Source organism: Dermochelys coriacea, chromosome 15 (genome assembly GCF_009764565.3).
Source record: "Dermochelys coriacea isolate rDerCor1 chromosome 15, rDerCor1.pri.v4, whole genome shotgun sequence".
NCBI classification, from domain to species: domain Eukaryota; kingdom Metazoa; phylum Chordata; order Testudines; family Dermochelyidae; genus Dermochelys; species Dermochelys coriacea.
This window is the reverse complement of record NC_050082.1, coordinates 7,783,597-7,795,995: the sequence shown is the minus strand read 5'-3', so window position 1 is coordinate 7,795,995 and position 12,399 is coordinate 7,783,597. Positions and strand designations below refer to the sequence as shown.

The 12,399-nt window shown below is 41.8% G+C and overlaps 1 protein-coding gene across 4 annotated transcripts in view; it reads left to right on the top strand.

Annotated features, from left to right (window-relative positions):
- MED13L (mediator complex subunit 13L) overlaps positions 1-12,399 on the top strand; it is a 415,135-nt gene that overhangs the window by 64,696 nt on the left and 338,040 nt on the right. The gene's annotated exons all lie outside the window — the stretch shown is intronic.

The following is a 12,399-nucleotide window of genomic DNA, read 5'->3' as shown; positions in this document are numbered from 1 at the left end:
AGCATCAGGTTACTATTCAAAGAATCAGGTTAAAGATTCTAACTTGCTGGTGGGGGAGCTCCCTTTCTCTGAGTATGCTAAAATGGGTGAGCAAATTTCTAAATACCTATAATTTGTGGCACTTCTTTTGTATATGTACTTGGTGTGAAATCTTTTCCATTACAAGGATAGTCCATATTTTACTACACCATAGTTGCATAAGAATTATCACTACATTTTTCCAGTAATATGCAATACTAAGACTAGCTGTTAACAAAAATGAAATTACATTGTCATTCTGTTCAAAATGTAGATCATTTACAGGTCAGGGGATCTTTGGGAAGCTGGTATTTTGTCATAAAATGAATCTCTTTAATAACTTCCTCCCAAAATAGTTCCTGGACAAAACCACCACGTTACCCTTTCCCCGCCTCCAGCAGAGCACTTCCCTAATAGCACAAATATGATGGATTTTAACTAGAGTCGAATGTCATCAATAATTTATAGTAATTTTCTTTGAGCTACATAAATTGAAGATATATATCCACTTTCCCATATAGAGACTCATTCATCCAGATAATTTTCTTTGTCTAAATCTCTCCCCCATCTTTTCATCTGTTTGTTTTGATATCTAGACCTTTCAGTCAAAAATTGTATACATCTTAGAAATTAAACGTGGTGTTCCAGCATTCTCATGGATCAGTTTCAGAAATGTGGTTAAAAGTCCAGATAGAGCTGATTTGTATCCAGATTTCCCAATAAAACATTTGATTTGTAAATATTGAAAATACAGGATCTTAATATTATTTGCATTAGTACATCTTTTGGCATGTTTTCAAGTCAGGATCCAGGAATAGCTGTCTGTATTGAGTATTCTCAACTCTTACCCATAATGAATAGTCATTTTGATATTTCCTGGGGAGAAATTCCTGATTATTAACACAAGTAGCTAGGGCAGAGGGCCTTGGCTACAGGAATTTTAAAAACTTGAGCTGCTAAAGTGGTCTGGATGACCTTTATTTTTGGTGCCCTAAATTACTTTTAAACTAATAATTATTATGAATAGCTATATTTGGGCTCCAGTCTTGTTAGAGAGTTATCCAGTATTTGAATGTTTTTTCTTAACTTAATTGACCATATCTTTTAATTGTGATACATAACAATAATAATAATAATAATAATAAGACAAATTAGAGACAGCCAGCCTACCCCACGTTGTAGGCTTATACAGAATTTTAGAATTCACCCTTTGTTTTTATGTTTCCATGTGAATTTTAATAGTGCATCCCACCATGTTTTTAATGTCAGGGATATCAACAGAGATGCACTGCAACAAATATAACAACTTTGGGAGGACGTTAATCTTTGCCGAGGCTACCCTACCTCGCCAAGAAATTTCATTTGTTCCATTCCTCTGAGTCTTATTATTTTATTTCACATTGGAGAGTAATTTGCCTTAAAGCTATTTTTATGATTCTCCACAATATTTATTCCTAAATAGTTTGAAGATTCCTTTACCCATTTAAATTTATGTAGTGACAACAGTTGGTTTTGACTATTTTGGAATATTGCTTCCTAAAATTTCAAATTATAGTGAAGTCTGATAAATGCCCAAATTCCAATAATTTGTTCTATAACTTTTAATTGGGGGTTCTGGGTCCTGCAAATACAGCAAGATGCTGTCAGCATACAAAGCTATCTGTGTTCTAATCCAGAAAGTGTTTTGAAGGCCTGTTACAAGGGTTTATTTTTCACATTTATTGCAAATGGCTCCATTGCTGAAGCAAACGGGGCATAACGGACACCCCTGTCTTGTACCTTTAGACAAATTAAAAGGAGGGCATTGATGACAATTAACCAAAGGATTTATATAAAGGGCCAGTGTGCCCTATAAAACTGGGTTTCCCAAACCAAGCCTACCCAGAATGTCTGAGGTACTCTTTCTCTAGTTGGTCAAAGGTTCTCAGCTTCCAAAGAAAGAAGTGGCGGGGGACGATTCATTGACCATGTTTTGTTATATTGAACTTCTACAAGTCAAAAAAATCTTTTGATATACCTTAAATTCTCAAAAAAATTATGTGCTGTGATACATCATGGCCAGAGGGCAGCAGGGAGAGTGTTAGAAGGGAGGCTTATTCCCTGTAGAGGGAAGAAAGTTTGCTATAAATTAATTAAAGCACCTGTCGCCAATTAGAGCACCTGAAGCCAGTCACATGATTAAAGCAACCTCTGCTTCAATCAGACAAGGGGAGGAGTTGAAGCAGAGTGGATTGATGTGGGAGTAGAGAGCAGTTTGGAGAGAAGCAGAGGAGAGTTTGGAGAAGTGCTGCGGTGGGCTAAGAAGACCAAGACCCTAGGTAGAGGGACACCTGGTTTGTACAGAGGGAGGGCAGGAAGCCCCACAAGCTGAAGGGCAGGAGAGGGAAGTAGCTCAGGGGAAGGAACCGCTAATTCTAATGGTTTACCACTATCCCTAGGGCCTCTGGGCTGGGACCTGGAGTAGAGGGTGGGCCCGGGTCATTCCCTCTCCACTTCCCTCCTCTAGGACACTAGTGGGGCAGTTAATACCCCAGTTCAGGGGCAAGAAACGGTGCCCTGAACACCCCCTCCCCCTAGAAGAGAAAGCACAAGACCCATCATAGTAGTGCCGGCAATTTGACACAGTGCAAAACCTTCAAACAAGAACTGAATAGACTAAGTAATGACAACATCTGTGGAAGACTGAGAGTGCCGTTTGTGATTACAGTCATTAGAAGGTTCCAACTACGATAGTTTGGCCATGTTGCTAGAATGACCCCATAATGACTGCTTATAATTGTTCTCAGTGGAAGAGGAAGCATAGTGAGAGAGGCTGTGGATGTCCATGGAGACAATAGTATAACATGGTATTTAAAACCATCCAGACAATCTCCAAACTGGCTCAAATGGTAGCTCAAAACAGACATGGATGGAACCTTGTTCCCACACAACCTTGGTGTTTGGAAGAAGGAGATGATATGAATGAGAAGAAACCATATTTATAGTAAGGGTGATTTTTGTAGTTTCCTGAAAAGTATCTATAGTATGTTTTATGGCACCTTCATAGTAAAGCTGCAGCACTATACATTATTGGTGGTTAAGTTAAATTAATTGAATAGGTCTATAGCTATAGCTACCATATTCATGGGACATTTTGGTCAATTTCACAGTCATAGGATTTATAAAGTTGTAAATTTCATGATTTCAGCTATTTAAATCTGAAATTTCACAGTATTGTAATTGTAGAGGTCCTGACCCAACAAGGAGTTAGTTGTGTGTGTGTGTGGGGGGGGGGGGGTTGCGCTACTGCTACCCTTACTTCTGCACTGCTGCTGGCAGCGGTGCTGCCTTCAGAGCTGGAGAGCGGAGACTGCTGTCCGGGAGTCCAGCTTTGAAGGCAGAGCTGCTGTCAGTAGCAGCTCAGAAGTAAGGATGACATGGTGTGGGATTGCCACCGTTACTGCTGGGCTGCTGCCTGCAGAGTTGGGCCTTCAGTCAGCAGCTGCCACTCTCCAGTTCTGAAGGCAGCAGCACAGAAGAAAGAGTGGCATGGTATGGTATTGCCACCCTTCTGCGCTGCTGCTGTCAGGGCACTGCCTCTAGAGCTGGGCGCCAGGCCAACAGCAGCTGCTTTTTGGCTGTCCAGATCTGAAGGCAGTGCAGAAGTAAGGTGGCAATACTGCGAGCCCCCTAAAATAACCTTGTGACCACCCTGCAACTCTCTTTTGGGTCAGAATCCTCAATTTGAGAAACTCTGGTCTCCCCAGTTAAATCTGTATAGTATAGAGTAAAAGCACACACAAGACCAGATTTCATGCGGGGGAGCCCAGATTTCACAGTCCATGATGTGTTTTTCATGGCCATGAATTTGGTAGGGCTCTATCTATAGCTGTATTGTTTTAAGATCAAAAGGGGGCATTATGAAGTTAGTAGTTCTAGTGCCTGACTTGAGACCTAATTATATTGAAATGATGTTACTGATTTTACTGTCTTATTTTGATGAAGTAAACAAAAACATTTTTTGGAGAAAGCGTTTTTATTTTTCAGTTGCTGAGGACTCTAAATATGCATTTGCCCACTTGTTATGGCAAGTCATATTACTGAATGGCTAAGTACAGGGTTTGAATTGGTCTACTATATCTAGTATGGATCATTGGCACTTCCCCTGAGTAGCCGAGCCAGTAGTATGGGAGTAATGCTCCTACATCGCTAGTTTCTGTTGATCAACACTCCATTTATTTTGGCTGCTGTCAATCAGAGAAAGGGGAGTATTAGTCATGAGTGTTTCATGCTATGTCTGATACAGGCATAGCTGGTAGAATGGGAAGAACAATGTCGCTCTTTTTGGGAGGCACTGAAGGATACTTTTTCTTCCCTGTTTCTGGAAGAAGTCATTTGGATTCCTCTTTGGAGATGGAAGACAAAGCCAACCTTCCTAAAATCCAGTCAGTCATAATGTGTGAGGAGAAAATGGAGTTGTCTGTCTCTTTCCAGTAGCCTGAGGAAGCAGAACAAACATGAGCCTGTTCTTAGATAAAAACGTTGGCCTTCACATTCAGTTCTAGACGGTGATATTTTAAGTACAAAGTAATACAATTGGGCTGAAATGCTCACTTTTACTCAAGTAATACTTTGCACTTGAGAGCTTTTTATGTGGAAAAACTTAAAGCATTTTCCTAAGGTTGGTAAGAAACATGATTCTCTTGAAGCCCATACTGGGCAAACCAAGGGTTTTTGCAATATACATACAATTAGTTTTAGTATTTTTTTTTCTTCAGTTCAGTTTGAAATTAAAACAGACAGTTGCTATGGTATTGTGGTGAGATAATACCCTGGAGTCTATAGTCAATCATGCAATAGAATTGTTTTGATTTTTATAATTAAAGCAGTGAATTATAAATGGAAGAATTATTGCAAACATCTTTCTATTGAAAGAGCACTTCAGTCATTTATTTGGGGACAATTTTTAAAATACAGGAAAATATTGTAACAAAAATGTATCAGAAGCCTCTTTATAAAATCCTGCTATGGTAACATCAGTAGTCCTTTCTTTCAACATTAACTCTTAGACATTTAAAGCCCTTTTATTTTTGTGATTTGTATGAACAAAATATTTGTACTTTATTAATAAGTTGGTTTGTTGCTTGACATTTGCTTGACATTTGCTCAATTTTACTTTAAAATGTATGTTGTCACATTTTGTTGTACCTTCTATCAGCCAAGGAGAACCCTCTCTAAGTCCATAACCACTGTATCATGGAATAGTAGTATTTTACAGGTCTATTACACCATGTATTTGAAATTCTCAAAGCACTTGACAGACATTAATTCTTCAACACTCTTTCCAAAAAAGAGGTAAGTAGGAATTATTGCTTCCACTTTGCAAATGGAGGAATTGAAGGTCATATGATGTTACTTGTTTAAGATTAGTGAGTCAGTAGCAGATCAGGGTGTAGAAGCCGTATCTCCAGTTCCTTGTCCCTTGTTCTGTGTATTAGAACACATTCCATGTAATACTTGGCAATATTCCTGTCTGATGGATGGGCCTAGAATGTCTTCTGTCCTTTAGGGCAAGTAGATGGGAAATATGTATTCCCTTCATCATATTCTGTTTCTTCTGTAAGAAGGGCGAATAGCTTCTTTCGTACATGCAGGGTGACTGTGTGGCATGAATACTATCCGTTCCTCTTGATTGGCGGTCCCTATTCTGTCTGAGCTCTGGTAGCAGTCCTGTGATCAGCACTATAGCATATTGACAGGTTTCAGCATAGCAGCCGTGTTAGTCACAAAAAGAATGGGAGTTCTTGTGGTACCTTAGAAACTAACAAATTTATTTGAGCATAAGCTTCTGAGGGCTAAAAACCCACTTCATTGGATGCATGCAGTGGAAAATACAGTAGGAAGGTTTTATATGCACAGAGAATATGAAACAATGGGTGTTACCAGAAACACTGTAACGAGAGTAATCAGTTAAGGTGAGCTATTACTAGCAGGTGAGAAAAAAACGCCAGACTTTTTGTTGTGATAATCAAGATTGGCCGTTTCCAGCAGTTGATAAGAACGTGTGAGGAACAGTGGGAGGTTTTTGAATGTTATAACGATTTCCACATATTTATTTCCTCCCCCCTACTGTTCCTCACATGTTCTTGTTAACTGCTGGAAATGGCCCATCTTGATTATCACTACAAAAGGGTTCCCCCCCCCCCGCTGGTAATAGAATTAAATAGAATTTTTTTTTAACAGTGAGGTTGATTAATCCTTGTAATTAACTACCAACTGGTGGGTTCTCCATCTCTTGATATCTTCAGAGCAAGACTGGTTGCCTTTCTGGAAGATATGCCTTACCCAAACACAAATTATTGGGTTCAATACAGGGACAATTGGTTGAAATTGTAATGGCCTGTGACATACATAGTGTTCTGTTTCTAGTTTTTATTTGTTAAAAAAAATTCTGGGAAACTTTCGGTGTTCATTTTCTAAACATTAAAACTGGGATGACATCAGGTTAAAATAGTTTAAAAAATTTGGGAAAAATCAAGGGAAAATGAAAAACAAAAAAGCGGTTCATAATATGCACATTTTACGATAGTGTAATTGAAACTTTTTGGTTTATGTACAAAGGTATTTTTTCTGTCTCAGAGCAAGTAGTTTTTCTAGTAATTCTGGTTTGCGTATGCGCGCATAATTTTCTTCAAAGAATCCTCACTCATGTTGAGCCTCTTGCTGTCTTGGAGGTACTTCAGCTTTGAAAATAAGCGTACTGCATCAATAGATCCAGGAAGTAAACTCAAAGCTTGCTGTGCAACTTCGCTGAAGTTGAGAAGTGTGTCTTGATGACTCTTCCAAAAAGCCAGCGTGTCCAGTTTCACGTTGTCAGGGCTAGGCATGTTTATGTAAGTAGTAAATTCTCCTTTCAGATCTGAAATTTCATTTTTAGTGGCAAATGATTGAACCACTCTGGCATAATGGTCGTAGTTTGCCACAAAATTCACCTTGAGGAAGAGGTGCAACACCTGGATGACATTCCAAAAAGAATCTTTGGTACCAGACACTTTGGGGTTCAGATTACAGGCCATGGTTGTCTCCCATTTCTCACTGAGCCTTGTGTTGAAGGTATTGAACGCTTTTTTGGTTTCTTGTGTTCCAGGGTCGGAAGGATTTCCAAAACCAGCTGTGTTTTCTCACCATATGTTTCTCCTGCAGCCTTTGTGCTCAATTCAGTTGAGATTTTGGTTGTCAGGATTTGGTAAACATCTGTGTTGGCAATAATCAGAGAAAGCATCAGTGTTAAAAATAAATATTACCTTGGTGCACAGAATCTGGTAGTCATTTTGATTATTTGCCAGTCTCTTCAGTGTTTCTGCTTTAGAACCAACAGATTCTGGATGATCTAGAAGACTCATTTCATTAGAATAGGCCATGTGTTATTTACTGGACAGGCAGTGAAGTACAAGCTCATCCACAGATGTGGCACAGTATGGGTAGGTAATCGGCAGTCAGCTCTACGCTCATCTCGCACTGCGTAAAACAAAGTCTTAACTTGTTCGCATGCTTGAAAATGGCCCCGAATCCAATGATACAAGATATAAGATTTCACATCTTTCATTTCTTCTGTAGTAGTAGCTGCTGACAGCACATCATTAATCAGATGTGCAGAACAGCTAATACACAGAAGCTTTGGTTTCTGATTGAGTTTAGCCATGTAGGAAGCAGAATCTGTGTTAGGTGTGGCCACATTTTTCCCAAGTTAGTTGGTACATCTTAAGCATGTCCACTATTGCTGTGTCGACAAAATGGGGTGTCAGTAGAAGGGATGAATGTCACAACAGCAGAAGACAATGCTGGTTTATTCACTTAGAAATTAAAAAACAAAAACAAAAGGCCAATAATCGGATGGTCCAAAGCATCTGGAGACTTGTCAAAAATCAGAGAAGATGCTACATTTCCATCAATTAGCATATAAACTGATGGAACAAAAACATCATCATTTTCTTTCAGATACTTATGAGTGAGGTTGTCTACATTAGGAAGGGTTTTTGCTGCTGTACAGTATTGTCACACAAAGTCACCAATAGGCCCCTCTGCAGTTAACAAAGAGCACGCACAAATTCATTGACACAGTTTTGCTGTGTCCTCTTTCAATAAAGCCCTGGTGAAAGCTTCTTATATTGATTGTTTATACTGAAGCTCACTTTCTTCTTTAAGCTTCTTATGTTGCTTGTTTTCAGTGTGCTCTTTTATTCTGTCAGCGCGAGCACTGACCTCAGTGCTGCAGTACCTGTAGTGCAATGTGTCCTCTTCACTCCCATCTTTACTTTTCTTTAAAATTTCTAAGCACTGATTTTCTTGTTGACATTCAGGGATAGATTTGTGTTTTCACCTTATGTTTACCTGTTTACTTCATCTGTGGAAGATTGATCGTTTAAATTCAATGCTGCACTAAATGGACATAAAGAAACAGCTGGGCAAAGTCTCCTTGGGAGCCGATCATAATGTGATATTAAAGTTGTTTGATTTTTCTGATCTCCATTGTGTGTGTGTTCTGTGTTTTACACTGCAGAACTGCTTTAAAGCTGCAGGATACAACAATTGTGTAAAACATTAGTTTTTTAACAAAAATAAGTACCTGAAAATAATATTGATTGGATTTATAAATGGGTGTAAATCCATAAAATCTGAATTTCCTTAACAAAAAAAAAAGAATCCACATTAATTTTTAGATACAATTAACCAGTTGTGTAAAACTGACATAAATAATTGTTTTGTATACTAAAAGAGATGTTGATTATGAAAATCTCTGATGAAGGGAACCTTGAGCAATAGCAAGAAATACAGAAAACATATAATACAAAGCAATTGTTCGTGGCTAAAAGAGAGTGAAAAAATGGATTTAAGATTGTGGTTGGTGACTCTTACCGGAACAGTGTCAATAAACAGCAAGGGAGTGTAAATTAGCTAATACAACGTTTTAATAACACTTTAAAATGAAAAAATCACACGGATTCATTTATTGAAGAAATACTGTAAGAATGTTTGATTTTTAGTCAATTTTTTTATTTAAGCCATTTTGAAAAAGAAAGTTATTTATATAGTTTAGATTTTTTTCTACACTATTTATACAGAACTAAATTAATAGATTCTCTAACGATGGAGACATTGTAATATTTTGCAGAATTGCCCTTGTTTTCAAATGTTGGGAGAAAGTGGCGTTTAGACTGCTTTAGTTTATCAGTTCTCCTAATCCATGGTGGTTTCTCTTTTTTGAGGGCAATTTTGGGTAGTTCTTTGAGTAATGGTCTCTATATGGATTCCAGACATGGGGAGCGCATGCATGCTATGTGCTGCAACTGTTTGTAGTAGTGTTTGTTGACCTGCACGTGCATCGGCTGCGTGGTATGTCAGAGACTTTAAGAGGCTATGCGGGTCAATGCTGCCCTAGTTTCTTCTTATCGCCACATGGCCAGACTTGGAACCCCTCTTTCTCCTTGTTCTTAGCCTGCTAAGAGAATCTTGTCCTTTTCTTTTGAACTTTTGTAAATAGTTTTTCTAGTGGTCTACTGGTTTTTAGTTAGCTAGATCTCCCTGGTGGACCTTTTTTCCCCCTTGCAGGACACTCCCCCGTCCCAGGGACTATGCCCTGGCAAGCCAGCTTCAAAAACTGTGCTTCGTGTCTGTGCTCCTTCTGTGTGATTAACGAGCACCAGTGCTGTCTCTGTTGTCTGTGAAGCCCACATCATTGCCTGATGCTCCATCTGCTGCTTGTTCCCACTTCAAACTTGGGATGCTAGGGAACTTTGCCTCCACAAACACCTGATGGAGGGGGCTATGTGCCCACATGTACAATCTGATCTGGCACCGACGTATCGGCCGGACAATGCACATCACCAACAGTCAGTGCTTCTCCAGGCCCTTCCTGAGCAACACCAGTGGTATCAACACACCACTGAAGCCCCACTGTTAACATAAGGAAGATGGACATGTGCATAAGGGCGGCTCCCCAACGGGGACCACCTCTAAATGCAGCATTGCCTCCCTGAGCTGCGCCTGGTCAGGTGAGAAGTTGCACATCGGCATGGCTGCTCCACCTCCTAAGAAATCTTGTATGGAGAATAAGTCCAAACACTGCCATGAGCTGCCAGTGCTGCTTCCAGCCACAGTAAGTGGGCTGCCATCTTCACCTCCGGCACTGTAGACGCCTATGATCGAGCTTATGCTGCCATACACTGGCTCCCCTCTGTGCTCTGGGTCTCCGACTGGCTTGAGGTTTCCATCTCCAGTGGATGAACTGTTCTTGCTCCAGCAGCACCCTGTTGTGCTGCGCCTCGCACTGCGAGTATCACCAGCAGCTGAACCTCTCCTGCTACAGGAGCACCCTATTCTGCCCTGTCCGTTGCCAGTGGCACTGATGTGATCGATGGCCCTGTCTCTACTGGACCCATCCTCAGATACTGAGTGGGCCTCTGAGCTTGGCCCCACATTCTCTCCTGCGCACTCCTATAGCCCAGACCCTTGGTGCTAGCCTTATCTGTTGGCATATGGCCCTTCCACCGAGGCATGGTTTCATTATTCCTGGGGGCCGCTGATGCCCAGTGACCTGTATGCCTGACCTGCTTGGGATCCTTACCGGGACCTCAGGAGACCGCTGCTGCCATATCACTGGCCATCCCCTGCTCGCACCGCCCCTTCTGCTATCTATGACAAACTCCACATGCCACCGCAGTCCTTTCTGGAGCTTACTTGTCCTGGACAATGTGCTCATCCCACCTTCTCTTTCCTCCACTTGACAACCATAGTCAGTACCAGGACCTGCTTTGCCGCATGTCTGCGACTCTCAGCCTTCCAGTGCAAGATGTTCAGGACCCACAGAACAAGTTCCTGAACTTTATGCAACCTTCTCAGGCTTCTTGCACTGCCTTCCCTATCCACCAAGCCGCCTTACAACCAGCCCAAGTGGTCTGGCACACCCCGGCTTCCTGTGCCCCTACCCCGAAGCAGGCAAACCGCCTTAACTTCATGCCATCTAAGGGTATGGATTTCCTCTTTTCCTGCTGGCCCCCAACCCCCTCGTGGTTCAAGTGGTGACCAAATGTGCCTGACAGCAATACTTCAAGGCCACTACTCCTAATCTGGCTGTGAAGAAACTTGACCTTCCGGGACGCAAGGTTTACTCCTCCACGGGACTTGAGTTTCGCATTGCCAACTACCAGGCCATCTTGGTAAAGTATGACTTCCTCTCTTACTCCAAGTTTACAGAGTTCCAGGCCTTTCTCCTGACAAACAATAGGATTGTCAGGCCCTGCTGGACGAGGACAAACTAGTTGCTACGGTTACCCTCCAAGTCACAGTTGACGCTGCTGACACAATGTTGTGCTGTGTGGCATCCAAAGTAGTGCTTTGCTGGAATTCCTGGCTTCAATCCTCCAGCTTTCCCAAATAGGTCCAGACCACCCTGGAGAATCTCCCCTTTGACGACCACACATTCTTCAGCAATAAAACGGTTGAGTTCCTCCACTCTCTTAAGGACTCCTGTGCCTCTCTCCAGTCGCTCAGCATCTACATCCCAACCCCAACCTGCAGAGATCAGTGCTGGTTCTTCTGACCCTGTCCTCGCATTGCCTACCAGCCCTACCGTCAACGCTTGGAAGAGCCATCTCGCTGACATCTGCGCACATAGCGACTTCGCTAATCTGTCTCTGCCATCCACCTTCTTGCAATGTCCATCCAAGCAGTCCTTTTGATTCTTCCCCTGAGATCTGCAAATCTCACTCCATCCCCTCCGGCAGCACCTCAGATAATTTTTGGGGGGCCGTCTTGCTCTGTTTGTCTGCAATTGGGACAAAATCACCGACCTCTGGGTGCTGGACATTGTTCACCGGGGTACCTGATAGAGTTCCTCTCATTCCCTTCTCATCGTGTGCCACTGGTTGGCCTGTGAAATCCTCCCAATGTGATCTTCTCTGATAAGTAAGCGGACATCCTCCTCTGGAAGGGTGCCCTAGAACGCAATGCAACGCCTTATTTCCTTGTGCCGAAGAACGGGGTGGCTGCTGCCCCATTCTGGATCTCTGGTCCCTGAACAAATTCATATGCAAGTTCCGCTTCTGGATTGTCACGCTCCCCTCGTTATCCCGTACCTTCCCCATTGAGCCTGCTCTAGATATGAAGGATGCATTTTTTCATATAGACATCCATCCTGCTCATTGCAAGTTCCTCTGCTTCATGGTGGGACAGTCCTACTACCAGTTCTGGGTCCTCCCCCTTGGGATCGCCACTCCTCCCTGCTTCTTCATAAAGGCCTTTGTGGTCATTGTGACCTGTATGCACTGTCTAGGCCACTCCCTATTCCCCAAAAGGACGACTGGTTCCTCGTTGCACTGTCTCATGACTGCCTCATAACCACTA